Below are 14,218 nucleotides of genomic sequence, written 5' to 3'. Positions count from 1 at the left end.
TGTTTTACATTTAGATCTGGGGTTAGTGTATCTGTTAGTTGGTGGTAGCTTTTCCTTTTTTCTTTGCGAATTTTTGCTTTTAGTATAGTTCTAGCTTTTTTGAATAATAAAAAGTTTTCTAAGGTTAAATTATTACAGTAGGCGATCAAGTATTTATTTTTTATTTCAAGAAGTTCTTTAATTTCAAGTGTCCACCATTTTTTAGGTTGGTATTTTTTATTTGGTTTGTATTTAACTTCTGATATTTTTTTCTTTAAAAATGTTTATTAATTTTTCCGGGGTATCAATGTTATTTATTTCTACTGTGTTTAGATTTTCTACTAATTTTGTCTTATTAATTATTTCTGTGTTGTATGTATATATTTTCGCCGCATTGATTATTTAGAATAAAATAACTTTGTGTTCTCCACAAATCTCTTCATCTAAAATGGTCCATTCTGTTTTTGGAGCTAGTTCAGATGAAACTAAAGTTAAGTCTATACCGGATGGTTCTGGAGTTCGGGGGTCTTACCGTAGTGGGAAAACCATCGTTAATTACCAACAAGTCTTTATTTTCGATTAAATCTACTAATAATTCCCCTCTAGTGCAAATCTTATTTGAGTTATTCCATAACGGATGATGGGCATTGAAATCTCCAGCAAGGATTGTATTTAGTTTTTGTGAGTCAATGAATTCAAGAAGTTGTTGGAGAGGATATTTAATTTGATTATTGTTTATTGGATGGGATGGAATGTATATTGAAATCAGTAAGAGTGGTTTTGGAGTATTAATGGTTTAATTGCGATTGCTTCTATTGGCTGTATATTTGGTATTTTTAGTATTTGAAAGTCTATTTCGTTTTTAATTAACATTCCTACGCCCCCGTAACCTTTGTCACGGGTTTGTTTAGGAAATTTGTAACCAGGGAAGTTGTAATTTTCATCGGGTTTCAACCATATTTCAGTTAGGAATGCTATGTCTATTTTATGCTGTTGCATTAAATGGATAAGTAACGAACGGTTAGGTGTTGGTCGGATGCTATTGATATTATTTTGTAGAAAGTTTTAATTCCTGAACTTGTCCATGATTTTGTCTGAATGTTCGGCGGTTTTGGATTTTGTAGTATTTCTGGGTTGGTTAGTTCGTTAAGTTGATTATTTATATTGATTAGTAGTTGGTTGTTATCTGTCAAAGTGTTATCGTTGTCGGAGTGTTTAATGGAATTCGTTATTGTATTATTCCTGTATTTGCTTGATTCTGTTAATGAGTTTGTTTACATTCAGTTGTTTTACTATTTCTGTCTTGAGTGTGTTAGTAATTTGTTCCAATTCTGTTTTTGTGATGTATTCTTGGACAGAACTAGAGTATCTGGATTGGTTATTGTTATTAGTCGCATTTTTGGTACCGTTAGTATTGTTATTTGTGTGGCCTGGTTTGTCTTTTTCAGTTTCAGAATCTGGGAGTGATGGAAAGTCTTTTTTTTTATTCATTTCGTTTATTTGATAGGCACAAATGCGTTAGCTTGGCGGTGCCAAATGCTTATGTTTTTACATTTTGGATATCTTAAAACTAGGAGGTTACAATGTTGAAATATTTTTTTACAAAGGAAAAAAAAAGTTTACAGCTATCTTAAGACTAGAAATAAGATTCAATATACAAGAGAGGGCCAAAAGATTTTTTTATGAAAAAATTTAAAACAAGGGATTCACTTTGATGTACAAGAGGGGGAGTAATAGTATTTTACGAAATATTTTACGGTTATCTTAAAACTAACAATATATTTTAGTACACAAAAGGGGGAACAAATATTTATGAGAAACTTCACAGAAATCTTAAAACTAGGGATTCAATTCTATTTACAAGATGGAGGACAAGAGTTTCAATAAAGAGTAAAAATTATAGCTATCTTAAAACTAGAAATACAGAATACTAATTTGAATTTTTTAACTAAAACTTATGCTTGGTCAAGATATTCAGAGGGTGGCTTATTTCCGCATCAGTGTAGCAGCAGTTGTATCAAGGACAGGGGAGAGACAGGGAAAGAAAAGCAAAACTTGCAACTTTCGCTCGAAGGGGGGGGGGGGGGGGGGGGAAGGGGGATCAGCGAAACAAATTTGCGCCTCAGTCTAGTAAGTCGTCGAGTACCGGATTGGCGGATGGTATTCTTCGGACCCGCGGGGAATCCTTCAAAAGTCATCGGACCTCGAGTCGCTCTCGCTTCAGTTTCCTTCTATGCAGGCGTAGTGGTAAGGGCGACGGCGGTTACATAGTGGCACTCTGGAGCTGATCGGTTCCACAAGGCAGGAGGAAACTCTAAAAACGAGAAATAAAAGAGAGGGGCTAAATTGGGATATTTATCGTTTTTATGAAGGTATAAATAAGGGACATATAGGGGAAATCACGAGTTGCCAGCATATCTCGGACTGGTACATTGGGTGGTCTACATCGGGCCCGAAGGGATTCCTTTAACTGAGACCTGGCGTCACAATACCCGGCGCATACCCAGACAACGTGTTCGATGTCGTGATAGCCCTCGTCACAAGCGCACAGACTACTCTCCGCAAGCCCAATACGTCGCAAATGCGCATCCATGGTGTAGTGATTGGACATAAGTCGGGACATTACGCGAATAAAATCCCGACCCACATCCATCCCCCCGAACCAAGGCTTCGTTGATACCTTTGGGATAATCGAATGTAGCCATCGTCCAAGTTCCCCATTGCTCCACGAGGTTTGCCAACTGTTGAGCGTCCTCTGACGACAAATACTAAAAAATTCGTTGTAGCAGATTGGTCTTTCGTATATGTCACCATTTAATGCGCCCACCATTGCTAATGAGTCGGCCTTTTCATTGCCCGGGATAGAACAATGAGAGGGGACCCAAACAAAGGTAATCTGATAAGATTTTTCAGATAACGCACACAAAGACTCCTGTATCATCCCCAGAAAATACGGGAGTTGCTTTTTTGGCTTCACCGCACGAAGAGCCTCGATAGAGCTGAGGCTGTCCGAAACGATGAAGTAGTGATCTGTGGGCAGAGTGTCGATGATCCCAAGGGTGTACTGAATTGCAGCTAACTCTGCGACGTAAACTGAAGCGGGATCATTGAGCTTGAGTGAAGCGGTGATAGTATTGTTGAAGATACCGAAGTCAGTGGACCCATCGAGATTTGATCCGTCAGTGTAAAACATTTTGTCGCAGTCGACTTCTCGGAATTTATTATAAAATATATTGGGGATCACCAGCGGGCGTATATGGTCCGGGATTCCACGAATCTCTTCCTTCATGGATGTGTCGAAGAATACAGTAGAATCAGAAGTATCTAGGAAACGGACACGGTTGGGATTGTACGAAGAAGGATGATGCTCTGTGCCATGTAGTCGAAGTACAAGGACATAAAACGGGTTTGAGAATTAAGCTCGACGAGCCTCTCGAAATTTTGAATCACCAACGGGTTCAGAATGTCGCATCGGATGAGCAATCGATATGAGAGTTCCCAAAATCGATTTTTTAGCGGAAGAACGCCCGCCAGCACTTCGAGACTCATCGTATGGGTCGAGTGCATGCAACCCAAGGCAATGCGCAAGCAACGATACTGGATTCTCTCCAGTTTGATGAAGTGTATGTTCGCAGCGGAGCGGAAACAGAAACACCCGTACTCCATCACCGTCAATATCGTTGTTTGGTACAACCTGATCAGGTCTCCTGGGTAAGCACCCCACCATGTTCCGGTTATTGTTCGGAGAAAATTGATCCTTTGTTGGCATTTCTGTTTCAGATACCTAATGTGACATCCCCAGGTACCTTTAGAGTCGAACCAGACCCCGAGATATTTAAATGTGAAAACCTGGTTGATCGTTGCACCCATTAATAAAAGCTGGAGTTGCGCCGGCTCACGCTTCCTAGAAAAAACAACCAACTCAGTTTTCTCCGTGGAGAACTCAATACCCAGCTGAAGAGCCCAAGCAGACAAATTGTCCAAGGTATTTTGTAATGGTCCTTGCAAGTCGGCAGCTTTGGGCCCTGTAACAGAGACCACCCCGTCGTCTGCAAGTTGCCTTAGCGTGCATGAATTGGCAAGACAATCGTCAATGTTATTCACGTAAAAATTGTAGAGCAGGGGACTTAGACATGAGCCCTGGGGAAGACCCATGTAGCTAAATCGCGATGTTGTTAAATCGCCATGCGAAAAGTGCATGTGCTTTTCAGACAACAGGTTTAGCAAAAAGTTATTTAAAATTGGTGAAAGACCATGCTGGTGCAGCTTCTCTGACAGAATGTTGATAGAAGCTGAGTCAAAAGCCCCCTTAATATCCAAGAAGACTGATGCCATCTGCTCTTTGTTAGCATAGGCCATTTGGATTTCTGTAGAAAGCAACGCAAGGCAATCGTTCGTCCCTTTGCCTTTGCGGAAGCCAAATTGTGTATCTGACAGTAAGCCATTTGCTTCAACCCAATTGTCGAGGCGAAACAAGATCATTTTCTCGAACAACTTCCGAATACAGGACAGCATTGCAATCGGCCGATACGAGTTGTGGTCGGAGGCTAGTTTCCCTGGTTTTTGGATGGCGATGACCTTCACTTGCCTCCATTCATAAGGGACAATGTTACCCTCAAGAAACTTGTTAAATAAATTCAACAAGCGCTTTTTTGCAGTGTCAGGCAGATTCTTCAGCAAGTTGAATTTGATTCTGTCTAACCCTGGGGCGTTATTGTTGCACGATAAGAGAGCAAGTGAGAACTCCACCATCGAAAACGGTGTTTCGTTCGCGGTATCGTGAGGAGACGCGGCGCGGCACGTTTTCTGTACCGGGACAGAGTCCGGACAGATCTTCTTGGCGAAAGCGAATATCCAACGGTTTGAATATTCCACGTTCTCGTTGGTACTATTACGGTTACGCATACGTCGAGCCGTACCCCAAAGAGTGCTCATCGCTGTTTCTCTCGTTAACCCGTCGACGAACCGGCGCCAATAACTGCGTTTTTTGGCTTTCATTAGACTCTTCATTCGCCTTTCTAACGACGCGTACTGTTGATAGCTAGCGGGTAACCCGTCTTCCCGGAAGGCCTTATATGCAGTGGACTTCTCCGCGTATAGCTCTGAGCACTCTTTATCCCACCACAGGGTGGGAGACCGTCCATGGGTATTCGCGCTGGGTACTGGTTTAGTCTGAGCTTGATTCGCACTGTCGAGAATCAAGCCAGCCAAAAACCTGTACTCTTCCTCCGGAGGAAGTTCTTGAGTGGATTCGATTTTAACGGATATCGCGGTCGCGTAACTCTTCCAATCAATGTTCCGTGTGAGGTCATACGAGACATTGATTGTTTCCGATGGTCTTGAACCGTTAGCAATTGAAATCACGATAGGCAAATGATCGCTACCGTGGGGATCAGGGATCACCTTCCACATGCAATCTAACTGTAGCGATGTCGAGCAAAGCGATAAATCCAACGCGCTTGCGCGTGCTGGTGGTGTAGGAATCCGCGTCATTTCTCCCGTGTTTAAGATGGTCATGTTGAATTTATCGCAAAGATCTTGGATTAATGTTGATCTATTATCATCATGAAGACAGCCCCATACCGTACCGTGCGAGTTAAAGTCTCCCAGAACTAGCCGCGGTGCCGGTAAGGATTCCGTGATATTACAAAGCGTTCGGTGCCCTACCGAGGCTCTAGGAGGAATGTAGATGGAAGCAATGCAAAGGTTCTTACCTTTGATTAAAACTTGACAAGCGACAATTTCAATGCCTGGTGCCGAAGGGAGGTTAATTCGGTTGAAAGAATAGCACTTTTTGATCCCCAAAAGTACTCCTCCATAGGGGTTTTCTCGATCCAGACGAATTATATTAAAGTCGTGGAAGTTGAGATTTATATCGGAAGTTAACCAAGTTTCACATAATGCGAAAGCATCACATTTTAAACTATTTAGTAAAAATTTAAAGGAATCGATTTTCGGGAGGATACTTCTGCTGTTCCACTGTAGAACAGTGATCGAATCGGTGACCTCGTTCGATGACTTAGCCATCGAAGGATACGATCGCTGCAAGGACGGGCCATTTAGTAGTCAACTGCTTCAAAAATGTTTGCACTATAGGGAGAAAACGTATCAGAAGGTTTTTAAGAGGATCAGTAACATTGAAAGCTGTGAAAATTAAGTCCAATATGTCAGAAAATTTCATTAGTCCGCTACTGGACTGAGTATCTGTTTGAAAAAAGGGGACACTTGGGGTTTTTGATGTCCTTGGAAGTGGTGGGTACTCCTTGTTAGAATTAATATTTCCAAGTCCTGGAGCAAATTGCTTCGGCTTTTGTGCATCACTTCCATTGGATTTATTGATTGTAGTTGGCGCACTCTGAGGGGACGACACCTTGGCACCCTTACGAGGCAATGTAGGGGAGGCTGGATTTCTCCTCTTCCTGGATTCCCCTGGGTTAACCAAAGATGTTCCCTCTCGTGGGTCATCAGATTCTTGCTCAACGTTAGCCAAACCAGCATAGGGATTTTCGGACAGGACAGATGGCGAAGCATTCTTTAGCATTTCTGCATAAGAACGCCTTGAGCGTTCCTTAAGGGAGCGCTTAATTTTATCCCCGCGCTGCTTGTACGCAGGACATGATTTAAGAGCATGTGAAGGGCCCCCGCAGCAAATACACTTTTCAGTTTCTTTGTCGCAAGAGTCATCCTCATGCTGTCCTTCGCATTTGCCGCATCGTTTCTTATTTCCACAATATGTGGCTGTGTGGCCCAACTGCTTGCAATTGCTGCAGCTCATGACCCGCGGTACAAACAGACGAACTGGTAGGCGACCCTTGTCAAGGAGGATGTAGTTGGGAAGAGAGGACCCGGCGAATGTCACCCGAAGCGAGCCTGATAGAGAGTAGGTAGTCTTACCTCCCTCGGTGTTTGCGGTATACAATTGTTTGCATTCTAAGATCTTAATCTGTTCAAGAGAGGGGTCCTTAAAGCAGCCAACCCCGTGCTCTAACAGTTCTTCGCATTTCAGGCCCGGTTCGGACACTACCCCATCGATTTCACAGGCCACACAAGGCACGTACGCTTTAAATTCCCGCGTAAAGCGCTCACAGCAAGCAATCGCGTTTGCCTGGCCGAGATCATTCACTAGAACACGTATCTTGTTTGCCCGAACACGTGTTATCTGAGTTACGGCCGGGTAATTAGCAGTCAGATCTCGAGAAAGTTTTAATATATTAACCGGTTTCTCTCCGGTCCGAAAATATACCACCCATGGCCCAGAGGAACCTTCTGAGTACTGCTTTATACGGGGAGCAATGCGAGTATTAGGGGGATCAGGGACTTCCATGATTACATCAGATGGTATTTCGCCCTCGGCCATTTAAGCACGAGGGCAGAGCGTTATATAAACGGGAATGTGTCTTATTATTTGATTACAAGGTAGAGTAAAAGTAGGGAAAAGGAAAGAAAGCAAACGAGGAAAAAAATAAAGCAAAACTTATCTGCAAACAACGTCGATTGTTCCGCACCAGCGAAAACAATGTACTGGATTTACTGCCGGCACCAGCAGAATGGCAGCTAACGAACGAACAAAGGATGACCTTCACTCACTAAAATTTACACACCGAACACCACTGTAAAATATAACGATCCGTTCCGTTCAAAGGTTGGGAGACGTATGATGGAAAGTCTTGTCTTTGAAGGCGAAATTGTGTTTATGTGGGTGTAACTTTTCTGCTTCTGTGTATGTAAGCTTATTGTATGCCATTTCTTTGTTTATGTCATTTTGTCTTTTCCTTTCTTTACACACTGGGTCAAATGCGTTATGTTCTTCCTTGCAATGTAGGCAACTTGATTTGGGTGCAACGCAATTTTGAACTTCGTGTCCTGAGTTTGAGCATTTGGCACATCTTACCTGAGCTGCTTTACATGCTTTTGATTTGTGGCCATACCTGACACATATCCAGCAGAACTTTATGGGGTAGACATCTACTTCCAAGTTTAAGCCATAAATTGTAATGTTTCGAGGAAGCTTCCCGCCCTCCACATAAATTTTGATCGCGAATGTAGGTACCAGTTCTTTTTGGACCATTTTTTTTATTCTTTCTACTTTTTGGATTTTAATTTTGTCACATTCGAGATTTTCTAGGATTTCTTTTTCCGAAATCGATGGTAGGATATTCCTGACAACTCCAATGCTCTCCCTGAACATGGTTGGCACAAAAATGTTGTAATTAAATTGTTCTGTTGAAATTTTAGAGTTAATTAGTGTTTCTGCATGTTTTGGATTTTCAAAAGTGATCTTAAAACGGTTTTTTTTTTCTTTTTTTTTATATTTGACAAGAAGCTACGGCGAGTACCCAGCGGAAAAGAATCCTTTTAAGGGTCCCATCGTAGCTTTGCAGGAAGCTCATAATAATTTAAATTTATTTATTACTAATTGCTAGAAAAAAAATGCATTTATCAATTGTTTTTATTAAAAAAATGTTAACCAATTATAGCTAAAGGAATAAGCTCGATTGGTGGTGAACGAAGTTTATATTAAAAATTCTCCTATTTTATTTTTTAAAATTAGTTTCAATTTTGCTTGGAAACGAGTGCGACATGTTATTTGCTTTAAATCAGTAGGAAGCTGGTTGAATAACTTAGGTCTGATGAAAGAAATGCGTCTTTGACCAAGGTTCGTGGATACTCTGGAGTATAATAAATGATTGGCTTGTCTAGTGCTGTGAGCTCGAATGCCTGTTGTAAATTCTAGATTATTATGAGCAATAGTGTTATGCAAAGCATTGTGGATGTATATTATTGTTTGGTAGTTAGTCAACCCAAGCAAAGGTAAAATGTTATGGGCATTATTATTGTATAACAAAATAGTAGGGTACATAAATGGTTTTTTATAAATAATTTTAAGACATCTGTTTTGAAGCGTTTGTAGCTTTTTCAGATTCGAGATACTGGCACGGCCCCACACAGATACAAGGTAGTTCAGCAATGAGTGGATGTGCGCATAATAAAATTTTAGAAGTACATGCTGGGGAACAAAAGAGCATACTTTACGCATAGCCCCACATAACGATGCAACTTTTCTCTCTATAGATGTTATATGCTCAATCCAGGAGAGTGTGGGGTCTAAGTGAAGTCCTAAATATTTGAAGCAGTTAGTTTCCTGAATTACAGACTGTCCCATTCTTGGGTCTGGATGCACGCCTATAGCTCTTCTAGATGAACGAAACAGCATATATTTAGTTTTTGATAGGTTCAAGGAAAGAAGGTTTTCGTTGAAATACGTCGTTAGTGTTTTTAAATCCGATTCAATGTCGCGTACAATATCCAGGCAGTTGTTGTTCGGGTAGAACAACGCTGTGTCATCCGCGAAAAGACGAGGAGTCCCTTTTAACCCGAGTCTACCTAGGTCATTGATATACAATAAAAATAACAGTGGCCCAATATTACTGCCTTGGGCACTCCTATTTCTATTGGTCTATAAGAGCTACACGAGTCTCCAATAGATACGAATTGGTGCCTATACGACAGATAGCTACGAATAATATGATTTGCTAATCCCCTGATACCATAGCATTCTAACTTCTTAAGCAGGATTGAGTGATCCAGAGTATCGAATGCTTTTTTTAGGTCCAGAAAAAGGGCACCAACAATTCTTTTGCTATCAATTTGACTAATGATGGAGTCAATTAGTTCGGTCATTGCAATTAAAGTGCTGCAGCCCTGCCTGAACCCATACTGGTAGTTGTAAATTATGTTGTGTTTGTTCAAAAACTCGAGTAGTCGAGTGATGAGCAATTTCTCAAGAATTTTATTGAAAACGCACAATGTTGAAATTGGTCTATAGTTGCAAGGTTGGTTTGGATCACCAGCTTTGAAAATTGGAATTACTCGGGCTAATTTTAAACAGTCTGGGTACCTGCCGGTTTGAATTATTAAATTAAAAGCTTTGGTTAGGATGTTTGCAAAAGCGGTACAGTTACTCTTAAGAACACTAGCGGGGATCTTATCAGGACCACAACTGTTATTTTTTTCGAGGTCTTTAATCAAAAGGATCACTTCGTTTATGGTTGCAGGACGCAAGAAGATTGTTTCTTGGACGTGTTGTATATTTGTAATAGGATTTGAGTTGGGACTCGTGGGAATATTGTCAGCCAAATTTTTGCTAATGCTAGAGAAATACTCGTTGAAAACATTACATACTTCTTTAGTCTCAGTGACTCTGATATCGTTGCAAATTAGGCTGATGGGAACATCCGACTTTGAACGACCAAAAATGGTATTAATATTTTTCCAAAGTTTTGAATGAGTTGTGTTGGATAGAAGGTTTTCAAAGTAGGCCTTTTTGCACCGCTTTTTCATTACATTAACTTTTTTAGTTATGTGTTGCAGAAGAGCTTTGAGGTTTTCATCATTGGGGTTATTTTTTACTCGTTTCAGATAATTACTTTTGATTCTAATCAGTGTCCACAAATCGAAATTGATCCAGGGGCAAAAAACGCCTTTACATTTAAAAGTTTTGGAGACCGTTCTAGTGTTTTCCGCAAGTAAAGAATTGTAGGTTGTGATGATATTTGTAAGACATACATCTACATCATCAATCAACTCGATGTTTTCTATGAAATTTTGGAAGTCGTTATTGAGTTTTTCATGATTGATTATTGATTTAGTCAAATTAACGGGTTCTCTTTTTACTGCAAGTTTATAAGAAGATATAATTTGAACGTGATCACTAACTATGGTGTAAACCGTGTCGTTTCGTAAGCGAGCAGCATCCTCCAGTCTACAAACAACGTGATCAAGAATATTTGAACTAGCTGGGCGAGTCGGAAATGTGAAGCTTGCCTGCCTTTACCAATTTTGTGTATTAGTTTACTTTAATGTTGTTTAGTAGTTTAGCTATTTCCATAAAGTGTAAAGGTTTAACTTTTCATCCTTTGGTTCAATACAAAAGGTTTTGAAAGATTTGTTCCTTTGCCAGCCATCCTCGTGGGAAGCGCCATTGGAGTCGCCATCTTTATTCTTGATTTTATCTTTCTTCTTTTTTAGGTTATATCCGGTGTCTGTTTTCATTTTTTTAATGTCGCCTTTTTCGTCATCGTTTTCGGTCTCCATTTTTCGTCGTATTGGTTTGTCGGATGCAGATTCGTAATCAGTTAATGAGTCATTTTCTTCCAGGGGGCTTAGAAATCCCCCGTGCTCGTCGTCGCTGTCTCTCATCCAACGAGGATCTTTCGATGCCTCGTGGCTGCAGATTGGATTTCACTTCTTGCCCCAATAACGGTGAAAAAAGCTCAACGGAATCTTGTTTTTTTATCGCTAATCACTTCTTTTTTACAGTCCACACATCTGTACACAAATATCGTGTCACACTTCCGACTCCGGTCAAAAGGTGAGGTTATAAAACTTTAACTAAACGCCGCGAAATCTCAACACTTGGGAATACTTTCCAAAGCCGTCCGTCTTCAACAAAACTTGGAGGGAGAATGTTCAATTTTTTTCGTTTCCATTTTGTTTGTTGTCTCGATTATGGTTTTGACGTTTCGTCGGTGTTTTGACAACACTTCTGCAAGAAAAGTGCAATTTCAGTGCAGAAAATTCCACCAGTTCAATCGAAAACTCTAACTGTATATAGTGCAATCGAACAAATTTTTTTTGAAATTTTGAAAAATTGCCCTTGTATTAGAATACTGCAATTACCATAGAAAATCATGGAGATTCACAAATCGAACACAAATGTAAAGTTTCGTTAGAATCGACGATGGTCATATTCTGCGATCTGCCGGTTTCTCTTGGAATCCTGTACAATGACCGTTTTTGCAGGGTTCACGTTGAGTCCCTTTTTGAAACACCATGTCATGATGAAGTTTAGGGCTAGTTGAATCCGATCGCTTAGTACAGATTCATGTTTTCCCCTCACAATTAGGACAATGTCATCTGCATATCCAACAATCTCGAAACCCATTTCAGTCAGATCATTGAGAAGATCGTCAACCACTAGTGACCAGAGCAGGGGTGATAGCACACCTCCCTGGGGACAACCTCTATTGGCTGTTATAGTTGCTTTCGTGTCTCCCAACGTTGCTGTGATCTGTCGACTCTTGAGCATTGTAAGAATTTTTCACTCCTCTTTTTGCCACGGCCTTGTGAATCGATATGTAGGACGTATTATCAAAAGCACCCTCGATGTCAAGAAAAGCGCAAATTGCTATTTCCTTGAAATCGAGGGTTTTCTCAATAAGTGTCACTAAGGTAGGTATGTTTCCATAGATTTGCCCATTTTTATTCAGTTCGTAATTTGCCCTTTTGATATGCAAACTGGTACTTGTTTAGCGGAGCTTTCGATAAGTGCTCCGTTCGAATATAGTGGTCCAGCAGTTTTTCCATCAGTTTTAGAAGTGTTGATGTCAAACTACGTTCTTCATATGTAGAGAATCTTAGACAAGGAGTAAACCATTACATATTGCAAACATGTTACATTATTGAAGCGACACCAATTGATTTATTTATAAAGCGAAGGAAAATGAATTTAATAAAAGTAGTAACAATGTTTTTTGTATATTTCAGATGATGTCCGAGTGCCGAGAATCCTGAGTTCTACAAAAACTTATACTGTGTATAACGCCGGAGTTGCGCATGTGAATGGTCGCTTTGGAAAAAGTATCCGAGCATTCAGTGTAAATGAGTTTAAGAAGTATATTGACGGATTAGTGTAATAAATTTGTTCAGATACGTAGAAAACAACTTTCTTTATATTTGTTACGGGCACGAGAAAGTTCATGAAGAGCATACAATTTTCTCCCTTTTGAAAACCCGATTTTTTTTTCGACTTTTTCCAAGTCGAAAGTTTTCCGGCCTGTTTCTGATATTGAGGTCGTGTAATTCAGAAATGTTGATGTGATGATTTGCAATGGTTTGATTTCTGTTGATTCGAATGGTAGGATAATCGGTTGGTAAAACCGAAATTCGAAATTTTCGTAGAGCTCATTGTTGATGTATAATGAGCAGTTATGGAATATTACAAGATGGATTCCTCATTATATAAAAACAAAATTATATTAAATGTGTAACCTCCTAGTTTTAAGCAATTCAAAATGTAAAACAAAGAAAAAATGGCACCTTTAAGCTAACGCAAACGTGCCTTATCAAATAAACGAATTGAATAAAAAAACAAGATGGATTTCTGTCAACTTCTTTATATTAATTCCGCAGGTGCTATTGACGTAGCGTTCCTGGAGCTATTGTCCTTATTTCAGTTGAAGGAGGTTTTTCCAAAAAATTGCATCGTCCATAACTTCCTCGGAATAGTGGAGCTTCACATGGATCATCTTTGATGTCAACAAGTTGCTTGCTCTCACATATTGTTATTTTGTTGTTTTCTCGACATTGGGAGGTGTTGGCTAGGATCTCGTCTTGATTTATGAAGTCCATGCTGTGTGTTAGTTTGACTGTTCGGTTGGCTAATGGCAGTGGTTGGATGATAACTCTCTCGTATTTCGTAGATGTAAGCTGTGGAATGTTCACGCTCCGGGTTCTGAATTTGCACCTGATTTAAAATCTCCTGCGTTATAATTTCAATTTCTTTACGAGTGAAAATTAGGTTGTTTACAATATTAATTTTGGCTAGCATAATTGCGTATTCGATTGATTTTAGTGTTTCTAGCAGTGTATCGAGTTGAAAAATAATCAACATAATTTTGTTTTCTGTGACCACATAGTTATCTCTGTGCATTATTTAACGTAAAGAGTTTTCCTGATTTATAATTTCACTGTTGATAATGCTTAGTCTGTTCTCAAATTTGGAATTTATCTTAATCCTTTCATGCCTAGAAAATAGTGCATGTAGGGTTTCAAAACTATTTTTTCTTGAAAACGGTTGGGTCAAAAAACAAGAAAAGCCACGGAATCCAATCAGACTAATAGGGATCTTTAGGGGTGTGCGGATTAAGGCATTTTCTGATGCAGATTGGTGCCGTGAGTAAATATCTCAATCCTTTTTCTATTTTTAAGCTCGAATCCATCGAAAAAAAAAACATTTTTTAGTTTGTTTCCTTTTATGACAATAACACATCCAAACTCATGCGACTTGCACGACTCCATAGATTGCCTCATCAGATCCACCATAGTTTGCAGACGAAATTTGGGATGGCAGGCTGCTAGCGGATTGCAAAAGTACCAGATCATGCTGTGTGGGTTACTGTTCCGGTTAACAATGAGGCGAACGAGATATTTGTAGATACATCATTTAGTAGGACAACTG

The 14,218-nt window shown here is 39.9% G+C and overlaps 1 long non-coding RNA gene across 1 annotated transcript; it reads left to right on the top strand.

Moving 5' to 3' along the window:
* Nucleotides 1-10,965: 10,965 nt before the first annotated feature.
* Nucleotides 10,966-13,107, top strand: LOC131687753 (uncharacterized). Its single transcript, XR_009305213.1, has 3 exons — nucleotides 10,966-11,241; nucleotides 11,299-11,350; nucleotides 12,526-13,107. It is a non-coding gene; the product is annotated as an uncharacterized LOC131687753 (long non-coding RNA).
* The last annotated feature ends 1,111 nt before the right edge of the window (nucleotides 13,108-14,218 follow it).

This window comes from Topomyia yanbarensis, chromosome 1 (genome assembly GCF_030247195.1).
Source record: "Topomyia yanbarensis strain Yona2022 chromosome 1, ASM3024719v1, whole genome shotgun sequence".
NCBI classification, from domain to species: Eukaryota; Metazoa; Arthropoda; class Insecta; order Diptera; family Culicidae; genus Topomyia; species Topomyia yanbarensis.
Note: the sequence above shows the minus strand (reverse complement) of the source record. Positions and strands in the feature narration are given on the sequence as shown.